The sequence below is a fragment of the Elephas maximus genome, chromosome 11 (genome assembly GCF_024166365.1).
Source record: "Elephas maximus indicus isolate mEleMax1 chromosome 11, mEleMax1 primary haplotype, whole genome shotgun sequence".
NCBI lineage: Eukaryota > Metazoa > Chordata > Mammalia > Proboscidea > Elephantidae > Elephas > Elephas maximus.
The window spans coordinates 52,878,901-52,892,008 of NC_064829.1; positions in this window are offsets into that span (position 1 = coordinate 52,878,901).

The following is a 13,108-nucleotide window of genomic DNA, read 5'->3' on the forward strand; positions in this document are numbered from 1 at the left end:
AAGCTAACAATAGACCCATTCTGATTTTTTTTTGGCCACATTTTAAAGCCATCCTTGTGAGTGTTAACCCTCTAGTTAGTTTCCTGTTCTATGTAGATGCTTCCCCTGTAATCCCCTGGTTTGATGTATGAAGACACAGTTATTACTGCAACGGGCTTTCCTCACACCCCTTCCATCATAGTTACGGCTGCAACCTAACAGGAACTTCACTGGAAATGAATGTTAGAAATCATAATGGCATTTTATTTCATGCAGTTTTATTTAGGGAAATGCTATACAGGACATAAAACAAAGTGTTGCTCTAGAAAGAAATAAACAACCGAGCTCCGTAATGTCATGATTTGGTGTTAAGAAGATTGTTTCCTGGTAAAATTCTGATAATGTTTTTGTTTTATATTTCACCCCATCTTCTTTAGTTTTGTTTAAAAATTAATGGCATTCATTACCAAGTTAAAGGTTGCTGGGGTGATTAAAATCTTCTCTTTCATGTGTAAACAGAAAGAATCCTTAATATAGTATAAGAAATGGTACCAAAAGAATGGCATCTCTGTCTTCTTTTGGTTCTCACTTGAACCCAGTTCAATTCAACACGTATTTATAGGGTAATCCCGACCTGTAAGACAGCAAATGGTCACTTTATAGTTGCAATGATAAGTGACAAACCACCATTCCTCTTCTCAAGATTTTACCCCCTAATAAACCAAAAACCAAGCCTGTTGCAAGTCGATTCCAACTCATGGTGACTCCATGTGCTACAGAGTAGAGTTGACCTCCATGGAGATTTCTTGGCCATAATCTTTACAGAATCAGGTTGTCAAGGCTTTCTTCTACGGCTTCACCGATTGGGTTTGAATTTCCTTTCCAGTTAGTAGATGAGCACAAATTAATGCTCCCCCCTGGGTAGATGAGATGAAATTTGTCAAAAAGGTAAATATGATGAGGAGGGAGATACATCAAGTACCATGAGATACAAAATGCTGTAACTATTAAGGAGACAGAAAGAGATCACTTCTAGATGCACAAATGGAAAAGAGTATGAATACACTGCTTAGAAATTAAGCAGTGGTTGGTTCACAATGGATTTGGGGAATGAGTGGCTAAAAATGAAAATCAAAAGACTGGTTGAAAATATGAAGTCTGGGTTCTGAAACATTTTATCAAATGGAGTAAAAACATTTCAATTATTAAGAGCCAGAGGTATAAAATACAGAAATAACCTTCACTGTGTATTTAATGGTTGAAGGATGGTGAGACATTCAATAGATTCAGAGCATGAAGTAGAGAAGTGTTATGACAAGGTGCTGGAAAGGAGAGGGCCACACTTAGCTGGGTGCTCCATATGCTTCCAGGGAGTGCGAACTTTATCAGTGGTGGGAGCCACAGAATACTCTGGAATAAGCATAGGCCAGTGGAATAATGGGGGAGGTTGTTGGAGCAGGGAATGTAGTGGAGGAGAGACGAGGCTAGTGATAAACAAGTGGCAAGAGATGATAGCCCTTTTTCGGAGGTTGAAGGGGATAGACTTTAGAGCTATTTCAGAGGTAGAATTAATAGGGCTCAGTGATTGCCTGAATATGGGAAATGAAGGTAAAAATAGACTTGAGGAGGGAGCCTATAGTTAAAATTAGCAGTTGTTGCTACTGGGAAAGAAAAGCCACGCTGTTTAAGTGAACTGAACCCCATTTATTGACTGCTTGTTTCATAAAATCGCTGCTCTTATGCATTTTAATATATTTGCAAGGAGGCATTGATGAAAACAATCCAAAGATATCTTAAGGCCTATTTTCTCTTTATTCTGCTTCCAAATGTGGCATCTATGATAATAGGCTTCTTACCCTTTTCCTTCCTTTCATGATTTAATAACGTGTGCTGGTGGGATGAAAATTATTTGCCTATCAACTTTCCATCTTCAAAGCATTTCCTCCATGAAGATAGACCAGAAGCTCTTCTAAAAATAATTACAAAAATTATTAGCCCCATGGATATTCAGATTCCACATCTTTATTGAGTGCTAAATTGCAAAACCATCACTATAATCAGCTGTTAGTGCTACTCTACAGTCAGTGTATTCATTAGTTTGTTCTTGAGCAGCTCTGGTACTTAATCAAAAAAGACATTGATTCCAATTCATCTCAACTCATATGATTTAGGTTTAGTTGTATATTTTAATTACCTGATGCTAATGCAAGGTTTTTAAAGGTTCTCTAGCTCATAAAGGAATCCTAATTTCTAGTAGCACATGCAGTAGAAATAAAAATCAACCTCTGTATTTATATGGCACCTCCACTTTTTTTCTGTAAGAAGAGCAAAGTAATTTTCTCTAGTAGATTAGATTTTTCAGATGAATAAATTCCTCTCAGTGTGTAACAGGGACCACCTCCACAGCCATGGGGTTACTATTTGCATTAGCCATTGGCTGATTGTGATTCCCTTAGTCTGAAGGCCCTTGCCGTTCTCTAAAAGCTTTGTTTCTTCTTGGGAACCTGGTTACTCTCAAGGAACCCTCCCTCTAGATGTCCAAGGAAGCTCCCTTGTTAGACCAAAATTACATCTTAATGGTATTTAGCACATTAAGATTAACAAAACTCTTTTATATCTCTTATCTCACATTATTCTCTTAATATTCCCTCAACGCTTTGATATAAAACAAGTGTCTATTATGTGAAAAGCATCTTTCTGAATAGGTTACTGAGGCAGACTGCAATTTGAAAATTGAAGTCCTCATATGAACAATATTGATTCAGGAGAGAGGATGCCTTTGGGGTATGACTGCATGGAAGAAATAATCACCTATTTGGAATGTAGGACACATGGGGATTTGTCCTTGAGTATTGCTGCTTGGATTCAAATTCTGGCTGAGCCACTTACCAGTTGTATATCTTCTCAAAGCCTCCATTTCCCCAACAGTATAATCATAGGATAGATAAACTTGAATACATATATAAAGCGCCTAGAAAAATGACTCATACTCAATTTTACAGTCTTCCCCAACCTCAGGGGACTACTGTAATTAAATTTAAATCAGTGTCAAGGAAGGAAGATCTGCCTGCTCATTGTTACAGCTCTTTCAAAACTAGCTCCTTGATAGCCCCATCCTCAGCAACTATCCCTTCTGTAAGGTTTTCCTTAAAAAAAGTTTGCTAACTGGAAACCTGTTCCTTCAAATGTGCCCAGTTTTAGCCTTGGGTTTTCATTCTATTCTGAACAATTAGCAGGGACAGACTACCCAGTAAGCAAGGTTCCACCCAGGTGAAATTGTACACTACAGATTAGTAACTAAGCACAATTAAGCCTGTGCATACATCTTACTGTAAACTGGTACATACCGGAATTCCTGATCAATCCGCCCCTAACAGCATGGAGGAAACTCTGGTGGCCTAGTGGTTAAGTGCCACGGCTGCTAACCAAAGGGTCTCGGCAGTTCAAATCCTCCAGGCCCTCCTCGGAAACGCTACGGGGCAGTTCTACTCTGTTCTATAGGGTCGCTATGAGTCGGAATTGACTCAACAGCCCTGGGTTTGGTTTTTGGTTTTGGTTAACAGCAGGGAAACCCTGGTGGCTTAGCGGTTAAGTGCTGGCTGCGAACCAAAGGGTCAGCAGTTCAAACCCACCAGGCGCTCTTTGGAAACTCTATGGGGCAGTTCTAATCTGTCCTATAGGGTCGCTATGAGTCGGAATCGACTGGACGGCACTGGGTTGGTTTGTTTGTTTTGGTTTTAACAGTCACCATTAGCTTTCCAAACTTTCCTTCAATCCTGATCTGTTTATCCTACTGGAGGCTGTTTCATCTTCTGGAATTCTTTAGTGTTTGTATAGTGATGGCATATTGCTTGAATATAATTTTGTTTGCATGCAATTTACTTAAAAAAGACACATGGTATAAAAACACACACAAAAAAGCACTCAAGAAATTAACACATTTGTTTTATTCCCAAAATCACATCACCTTCTTAAACATTTTAAAATTCTGATTGGCTACAAGATACTGCAATGTTGGTCCTTTTTAACTTAAAAAATTCAGTTGGTTACATGTCTGTAACATTTGTTTAGTTAATTAAACAATTAATTAATGTTCTCATTCTTGTATAGAAGAGGGTCTTGTAGCAGGAAGCTTTAGATAAATCCAAATAGACAAAAATGGGATTCTAGATGATTCTGGAACATATGACACCTTCTTATGCCTCTTTACCTGAGTTTAAATGTACGGAGACTTTCCCCTACTGGCTGGAGAAGCAAGAGACTGAGCCTACGGACTCCTGTGAGAACTAAACCAGCCTTACGGATTTTAGAGTTAAATACTATCAAGATTGTGTACCCTTCCCAGTGTGTCATCTAAGTGGATAGATGATGTCGATATGTATTACTGGTCATGTTAACCTTGAACCCGGTCTTTGCCAGACTTCTCTACTGTTAAGTTACTATTTTTTCCTGTCCATATTCTTTTCTTTAGAAATGAGTAAGTTCAGCCAGCACTAAAAAAAAAAAAAAAAAATTTTTTTTTTTAAGAGGAGGGAAATTAAGCTCCATCTCATGAAGAGAGGTGTATCAAATAATATTATGATATATGTTAAAAGTAACATGTTAATTAATAAATATTTTGGATGCAATACTCTTAAGACTGTAAACATATTTGTTTTTAAAGTTTCACTCATGAATATGAGCAGTCATCAATGGATCTTCATTGCAAAATTTATCACTGTGGTCTTCTAAAGGTAAGCTGATATTTGCCTCATTTCTTCCAGATTTATCGTTTAGAATTTTCTCTAAGGAAGATTTCTCCCTTTCCCCCAGTTTATCTATTTCTGCAATCAATCATTTATTTATATCAATACCAGTCATATTGCTGTGGTTTTTGCTGTTTGTTTTATTACATTGGCTAAGATTTCCAGCACAACATTGAATAGGAGTTGGGAGAGTAAAAGTAGTTGCCTTCTTCCCAATCTTAGTGAGAATATATTTAGTCTTCCATCATCAAGTTTGGTGTTAGCTGTAAGTTTTTGATGGATCCCCTCTATCAGCTTAAGGAATTTCCTTTTCATTCCTAGTTTACTGAGAGTTTTTATGATGAATAGATGTTGAATTTTGTCAAGTTTCTTCTGCATCTATTGAGATAATCATATGGCTTTTCTTCTTTAGTCTATTGATAAGATTAATTTCATTTTTAAATATTGAAATAATCTTACATTCCCAGGTAAAATCCTACTTCATCATGGTATGTTTTCTCTTTTATGTATTGGAATATTCAATTTATTAATATTTTTGTGTTGCTGTCTGTTGAGGATTTTTGAGTATATGTTCCAAGAGATAGGTACTCTAGTTTAAATTTCTTTAACATCCTTTTATGGTTCTGCTAGTGAAGTAATGCTGTCTTCATATGATGAATTGAGTTGTGCTTCCTCCTCTTCTAATTTCTGGAAGAGTTTTTGTATAATTAGCATTCTTTCTTCTTTATTTTGTTTAGTTCACCAATAAAGCCACCTGGGCCTGAAGTCAGTGAGTCGATCTGTTTGCCTGTCTTTCTTTCTGGAAAGTTTTTAACTATAAATTCAATGTCTTTAATAGATTCAGACTATTGAGGTTATATATTTTCTTGAGTGATCCTTGGCAATTTGTTGCTTTTAAGGAACAAGTCCTTTTAATCTAATCTAAGTGGCTGAATTTATGATTTGAGAGCTATTTTTTTCAAATGTCAACATTAATATTATATGTTTCCCTCTAAGTTCTGCTTTAGCTGCATCTCACAAATTTATATATAAATTTTCCTCTCTATTCAGTTAAAACTATTTTATAATGCCCTGCCTGCTGTTTATAAATGTTTTAATTTGTAAATATTTAGGGGACTTTCCAGATATCTTTCTGTTATTAAATTATTGTTTAACTCTTTTATCATAACAAAATATTTGTCACATTTTCAGTTATTTAATTTTTTTAAAGACTCAAAATATGGGCTATCTTAGTGAATTACCATATGTACTTGAGAAGAATGTGTGTTCTGCTGATGTTAGATGAAACCAAACCAAAGCAAACCTTTTGCCATCAAGTTGATTCCGACTCATAGCGACCCTATAGGACAAAGTAGAACTCTTGTGTTTCCAAGGCTATAAATCTTTACAGAGGCATACTGCCACATCTTTCTCTCATGAAGCTGCTGGTGGGCCTGAACCACTGATCTTTTGGCTAGGAGCCGAGCTCTATTACCACTGCACCACAAGGGCTCCTATGATGTGTTCTGTAAATGTCAATTAGGTCAAGTTTGTTTGATACTATTGTCCAGGACTCCTATATGTGTACTGATTTTTTTAGATGTGTTAATTACCAAAGGACTAAATTCTCCCAGTACAGATTTGGATTTGTCTTTTTCTCATTTTATTTCTATCAGTGTTGCTTTACGTATTTAGAAGCTGTCTTGTCAGTTATCTACACAATTAGGATTGTCATTGAGTCCATTCCAACTCATAGCGACTCTATAGGACAGAGTAGAACTGCTCCATAGAGTTCCCAAAGAGTGCCAGGTGGATTTGAACTGCTGGCCTTTTGGTTAGCAACCAAACTCTTAACCGCTATGCCACCAGGGTGTTTTTATAGGGTCTAGGAAGGCACCTAATAACAGTCACTCCTTTCCTAACCAGTTATATTGATCTGTTCATCAATTTAGTTCAGGGTTATGTTAGAACTGGAACTTAATCCCCTTCCTCTTTCCCCCCACAGTTTGTGTTTTACAGAATCCCATGACTTGTCTCACCCACATTTTTTAGTATATTGATGTTTTGGTCCCAACTCTAGCTCCCTGCTACTAATTTCATTCTCCAGTATTACTTAAGGATCATCAATTGTGGTTTTGTAATTACAACTGCAAATTATTTTATTACTCTCAGATCTAGTTCATTTGGTCTAAAAACTTGAACTCATCTAAAGGTACCAAATAGTCACTTACTGTCACCTTGATTTTTAAGATGCCAGTCATCATATTTATTTTATCCAATTATAAGATCCTCTTCCTGGATTGAGGGCAGAAACAGGTAAAGTTGAGCAGTGTTGCTGATTTTTGTATTTATTTACATGACACCATCTGTTCTCAAGCAGAAGGCTTTTCTCTTTATGTGTTCTTTATCTCATTCTACTTAGAAATTTAAGAGTGCTGGTTTTTTAATTACCTTTGTCATTTTTATAAGCCTGCATTCATTCCAGTTTTTAGTCTTTATGACAATTTACTACCATTTTATGTCATCTTTTTGTGTCTTTTGTATATGTTGCTTATATTTCTGAGATGTCTCTAGAGGATTGTGCAATTATTTACATTTGAAAGGTGACATTGTTTGTAGAAAGAGAAGAGTTTTTTCAAGAGATACAGTTTCGAGACTCAATTTTGCCACTCAACCACCTTGACTCCACACTTAATGTCTGTGAGAATAAGTACTAGCTGGTGATTATTTAATTAGCAAACTTACATGTAGCCTAAACCATTATATGCTTACTTGATGCACTAATGTATAAGATAATATATACATATAGTATATAAGAAGAGTGTGTATACTCAGTAACATACTAATTACTAAATTGAAATCATGTCAGATTTTCCCCTTTCATATACTCTTACAGTGATGGCAATTTATTTTCTCCTTCAGAGACTGTGCCTTCTGAAATGTTTTGAAACCTCTTTGACTAGCGTCTAAGATTCAGGTCCCCTACCCCCAGCCTTCCCTGCCTAGATTATTACAAACTCTGAGATGACATGGTCACTTTCTCCCTGAGTGCCTGTCACTTCCACTTCACCAAGCAGTTCTTCCTTGTTAGTCAAAATTAATTTCAGAGTAGTAGTTCTCCTCATTGCTTTTTTATTCTCCTGAGAGCTGTAATTGTCAGGAAGGCAAGTCCAGAATTTGTCAGATTTTTCTTTTAGCAGAGACTTCCAGCAGTCATCTGGGCAAGTGAGTCCCTTATTGCCGCTCACTACTGTAGTCTGGGCACAGGATATCTATGTCCTCCACGATGAATATATCTTTCAGTGCTGATGACCCACAGTCTGAGTGGCCTAGAGTCTACTTCCAACACTGTAATTTATATTCTCTCCTTTCATGCTGTGCATATCATCTCCTCTAAGATAAAGCTCAAGTTGTTGAATTTTTATTTGCACATTTGTCTTCTCAACCATTGTCCTCTATGGCTATTAAGTCTGCTTCTTTACAACATTTTAGGTCCACCCACAGTGCCATCTAACCTAATTTAAGTGATTTCAGGAGACTGAATTTTCTTCCATTTCCTAGGAAGATTATAAATATGAGTGTTAATTATTTCCAGTCACTTTATTAGCCACGCTCTATTCTCATCTATGGAAACATTTGAGTCTAAAGATCTTCTCTATTATTGTTTTTTCAGTATTACTGATTACCTGTGATATTACTGTTTATTCTTCTTTCGCCATTCCCATTTCCCTCTATCATGCCCATTTTATAATTGTACCTGTACACATTCTGCCTCCCATTCAAATTTAAATAGTTGTTTTTAAAAAAAAATCAGATAGTCTGGCTTTCTGCCGAACTCATTCTTTTTAATCTTTGTGAGTTGCTGTCCACGCCATGCCACAGGTCTATTTTTCTGACTTCTTAAATGATGACCCAGAAAACCATCTATGCAGCCAAGTGCATATTTCCCTAAAGTTTCTTCACATTTTCAGTAATGACCTCCAAATGAAAGACAAAATGTCCACCTGTACCCCCATTTCTTACCCATAACTTCAAAGTCAATAGAGTGACTTTTCAGAGAGTATGATTGGTAGATCATAAATTCCATGAAAAACTTCATGCACAAGGGTTTCCATGGTCACATAAGCTGAGAGAAGAGCTAAACGGTATATGGCCAATCAGATTTACATGTCCATAATAAAAATTCAGAGAAATCCTGCAGTCCCTGGGTGGGGTGGCACAAACAGTTAAGCCCTCAATTATTATCCTAAAGATTGGCAGTTTGAACCCACACAGAGGCATCTCAGAAGACAGACCTGGAGGTCTGCTTCTGATTGGCCACAACCTTGAAACTCCTGTGGAACAGTTTTCCTCTGCATACACGGGTTCACCATGAGCCTGAACTGGCTTGATGGCAATTAACACCAACCCTGCAGTCAATGCAAAGGTAAGAAAGTAATGTAACTTTGCTTAACCTAGCATTTCCAAAACCTATTTAGAAGCCTCCTTATCATGCAATACCTAGTAACAGCACAAGGAACAAATTTTATTTATTAAAATATTACATGAAATTTATTGATGCCTACTCTATGTTGAAAATTGTGCTAGGAAATTGCCCTGTACACACATGTGCACACACATACATACACATATGTGAATTAATTTGTTCAACAAGTATTTATTGAGTGCTTACTTTTACCAGCACTCTTCTAGTCAACAGGGATACAGTAGTGAAGAAAAACAAAAATCCTTGCCATCATTCTGGTAAGGAAGAGACAATAAGTTAAATAGCAGTAAATTAGTAGTAAGTGATAAAGGCAAAAAATTAAGCAAAAGTGGAATTTATATGATACAATAATTCGGCAGGCTTCGAATTTTAGATAGGTGGGCAGGGAGAGACTCACTTAGAAAGTAACTTTTGAGTAAATACCTAAAGGCAGTGAGAATTACCCATACATAGATCTGAGAAAGAGCATTCTAGGTGGGTAGACTTGCATGTTTAACCCTTTGGTGACTCAATTATTTTTCACTTTGAATTTTTTGTTACTACCATGTGTTTTCATTAACGGAAACATACTGAATCATTGAGTATGTCTGAATTTTTGATAGGTAGTATGGATTTTTTTTGTTTTTATTGCCCCAGCCCCCGACAAGCCTACCCCTAAGTTTTTGTGGTACATATTAAGTACCACTAGTTATAACCCAGAGTCCCCACCAGGGTCTTTTATACACATATGTAATAAATGAAAATTTTCAAAATTTCTATTTTTCCTACCAAAAATTCAGATATCTTACACAATGCCCTGTAAAACCACTAATTTGTGGCACACATCCATTTCTTCAGTTTCAAACATTCAGAAAGATCCCTGCTTTGTGGCAGCACGCACCGCCAGTGGTATAGCAGCATCCCAGTAAACCCCAGAGGCTGGAAATGTTCATGGTCACAATATGTACCACTGAGCATCAAAGGATTTTAAAGGTCCTGAGGCGAAGTTGTGCCCAATTCATTCAGTCAAAAGCAAAGTAGCCTGGGATGGCTGAAAGAGAAAAGACAAAGAAATACATACCAGGAAACCAAGTTGGAGTAGTAATACTGGCATCTGTTGCTTCCAGTCGATTCTGACTCATAGCAACCCTACTGGACAGAGTAGAACTTCCCCACAGGGTTTCCAAGAAGCACATGGTGGATTCAAACTGCCGACCCTTTTGTTAGTAGCTGTAGCTCTTAACCAGTACATGCTAGGGTTTCCGGAGGTAGTGATAGTAGGAACATATAATCCAATATGAGAATCTTGTCTTTTATTGAGTTAAATAGCCACCACTGGGGGATTTTGAACAATCTGACATAACTGCACAATATTTAACAGGATCATTTTGGCTGCAGTGTGGAGGTTAGCTAAGAGGTGGTAAGAGCAAAGCAGGGAAAAGAGAAGATTGAAGAAATATTAATGAGAGATGGTAATGGCTTGGACCAGAGTCACAGCAGTGGCCAAATTCTAGATATATTTTCAAGGTAGAGCTTTAATAACTTTTAGCTTTATTTTGTGATGGTGGTGGTGGTGGTGTTCTCCCCTAAGCAATTTGATTAGATACATGCTCCAGGAAAACAGTGCATGCACCTCTTAGTTACCCAGGTCAGAAGCACCCTAAATTTCAGGAAGAAATGCCCACACTCCATTGCACATCTGGTCCTTCTGGCTCAGTAACAGGATCTCCAACATTTTTTAACACCTTTAGATCCTCTCCTGTTCTGTAGAGCATGGGTCACCGCTTTCTCTTCAGTCGAAGTTTTCTGTTATACTTCTTATGACTATAAGTTTTTTCTATTCATCCTCTTCCCTATGATGGGTTGTCATCTTTCTTGATTTTGGCTTTGATCTCCCTCTCCTTTCTCAAAATCTTTTTCTTTTCAGCTTTCTTATTTGGCATTTTCTTTCATGTATTCGAATCCTTTCTGTTCCATAATAAGTCAGAATATTTAAAAAAAACAATTTTTTTTCTCTAATTCTTTCACTTGAGGGGCGGTATCAGTTGGCATTTACAAAACGTGTTTTAATCCCAAATATCTTAGATTTCAAATGTAACCACAGACTTTTTCTTCCCTGGAACTTTTGCCTTCTTGTCCCCAGCAAAAAACCTGGGGCAGAGGTTCATTGCAGGAGAGAAATGGGTGTTAAATGCTGATAGGATGATCACCCCATCACTAAGGGCTTGGATTCTCCACTGATGAGTTTGGTCATAATTTTATGAACCAGATTGGGAAGCACACCAAGTCCATAAATCACTAGGAAATGATGATTATTCTTCCTTTCTTGCCCTTGTGCCACCCTTAGCCCTGTCTCCCCTGATGCAAATCAAGGTGTAGGAGGGAGCACTTCTTTTTTTTTTTTTTTTCTTGCCCTTGTGCCACCCTTAGCCCTGTCTCCCCTGATGCAAATCAAGGTGTAGGAGGGAGCACTTCTGAGGCTGCAGAACAGTCTATTTAGCTACAAGTCCTGAGAGTATCTTGAGTCGGCTTGGTGCAGATTCCACCAGTGAGCTTTGACTTCTCAGCAACCTCCCTCTCGAGAGGCTTCCCAGAAATCCATCCATTCAGCTCACCCCTGAATGCACTTTGAGCAACTGGCTGCCTCTCCTGTAAGCACGTTATTAATGGTCTCTTTTCAAAAGCAGAGATAGTACCCTGGAAAATGTGGTATTGATTTTTTCCTCTTCTTTCTCACTGTTTCAATCACTGCTCGTTTGAATGGCTTTCATTTTTAGCAACAACAAGAGAATCTTTGAAGAAAAGTGGTTTATAGGATCAGCCTGAAATAAAATCACCGCTCAATTTAAGCTCTGAAAAATACTATTGATATTTTAATAGAAGTTTGGAGAACCTATTGCGAGCTCAATAATAGCTACAAGGAGTTTATACACAGAAATCATACTTAGGGATCGTTTTATTTCTTAGGCAGTATGTGTTAACAGCAAATAACTGTTTAAACCTTGACTCACATCCATACTGTATACATGAAGAGTCTCGAGAGTGTGGAAATGTTCAGAGTACTTCAGATGGGGTGAAAACCTCTGTATGACTCCTTAAATGATTCTGTCCCTAATTGGCCCTTGTAGAAAAAAAAACAAAAACAAAAAATCTGAGATGGGCTTCTCTTAAGCTTTCTATCTGCCTGTTGTTGGCATCAGAAAATCCAAGCTGGGAGACCTAGACACCACGGAGTTAAACAGATTTGTTTCTCAGAAGAGATAAACAAAGCCCAGGGTGATGCTGTGACTTGATGGAGGTGGTACAGCTTCAGATTTCTGTCAAGGACTCTTTCTTTGTTCCATCAGGGGTTCCTGGAAATTTTCTTCTTACCTGGACCTTCTCCTAGTGTTGTCTCCTCTCCTTTTCTGTTCTCTTCCCACACTTTCTAAAAGATCTCTTTCTTCTCATTTCTGAATCTCCCTGTGCTGTATGAAAATGCTCATTTATAAAGTGAAATAATAATGTAAATTAAAAAAAAGTATTTACCAGCTTGTTCCTTAGAGAGAGGAGAGTGTTACCTTCAAGGGGTCACATCAAGAACCACCCTTTCCAGGAAACTCATTCTGTGACTTCAGTCCACATTGGTGTCTTTCCTTTCTGTCAACCCCTGTAAATCACTGAAAACCTTGATTATATAGTGTCGTGGTCTGTCCTTTAAGTGTTCTATATGTGTACCAAGATTTCTAATGAGGTCTTTGAAATCCATGTTCATTAAATGAATAGATATTTACTATGCGCTTAATAAATGTATGAGGTACCATTCTATATGTTGAGGAATACAAACATGAATAAAACATAATATTTTCCATAAAATATTTATGTTTAATACAGATAAATATTTTAAATCTATAAATAGAATTTTCATAGGAAGAGCTTGGTATGGAGGAAAAAAAGTAGA